Here is a 714-nt window from a genome sequence, read left to right on the forward strand (position 1 = left end):
TGCCGGATTCCAAAAGTGGATGCAGGCGCCTGGGGCTTGATCAGTGTCACCTGGAAGGGCAAAAAGGAAAGGCAGATCAGCAAGGGCCCTTCTCTTCTCTGCTGCCCTCCCTTCCTCTGCTCGGAGGTGGCACGAGGGCAGGGAGCAGGCCTGCTCTCCGGCACTTGGTCCCTGCGGCCAGAAGCTCTTTGGCCGGTGGAAGCCTCGGGGGAAAGGGAGAGGCATGAAGGCTGTGCTTGTGAAGCAGAGGGGACGAGCTAAGCAGCTAGCTGCCTTACCCGGCCTACGCTGTAGTCTGCCGGCCCGGGCTTCGCTGCTTTGCCCTCTGCAGGTTTTGGTCGGGCCGCCATGGTGTACGCGGGCGCCCTGGTCTTGTAGGCATCCACAGCGACTTTGGGCAACGCCGCAGGACCCGGAGTCTGCAAGAGAGTCATGGGCGCACGGGGGCTGGGATCACATTCAAGGCTCTCTCTTTCCCTGGAAGCCTGCGTTAAGCAAAGGCGCTTGGGGCTCGGAAGCCCCTGTGGCACAGGGAGAGCAGCCCAGCTTCGGATGCTAACACGGAAAAGAGGAGCAGCAGGGCTCACCTTGGCAAGGTCTTCGTCAAAGCGGGCCGCGCTGGCTCTCCCTCATGGAGTAGCAGGGGCTGGCCGACGTGCAGGCTGTATTGGGGCCCATCAGCCTGGGCAGTGTGTAGGTGCCCGGACCTGCAGG

The 714-nt window shown here is 63.2% G+C and overlaps 1 long non-coding RNA gene across 1 annotated transcript; it reads right to left on the reverse strand.

The window, feature by feature from the left end:
* LOC104916744 lies at window positions 1-615 on the reverse strand. Its single transcript, XR_796669.2, has 3 exons — window positions 588-615; window positions 279-419; window positions 1-50 (listed from the first exon to the last, which is right to left on the reverse strand). It is a non-coding gene; the product is annotated as an uncharacterized LOC104916744 (long non-coding RNA).
* Between the last annotated feature and the right edge of the window lie 99 nt (window positions 616-714).

The sequence above is a fragment of the Meleagris gallopavo genome, unplaced genomic scaffold (assembly GCF_000146605.3).
Source record: "Meleagris gallopavo isolate NT-WF06-2002-E0010 breed Aviagen turkey brand Nicholas breeding stock unplaced genomic scaffold, Turkey_5.1 ChrUn_random_7180001937942, whole genome shotgun sequence".
Taxonomy (NCBI): Eukaryota; Metazoa; Chordata; class Aves; order Galliformes; family Phasianidae; genus Meleagris; species Meleagris gallopavo.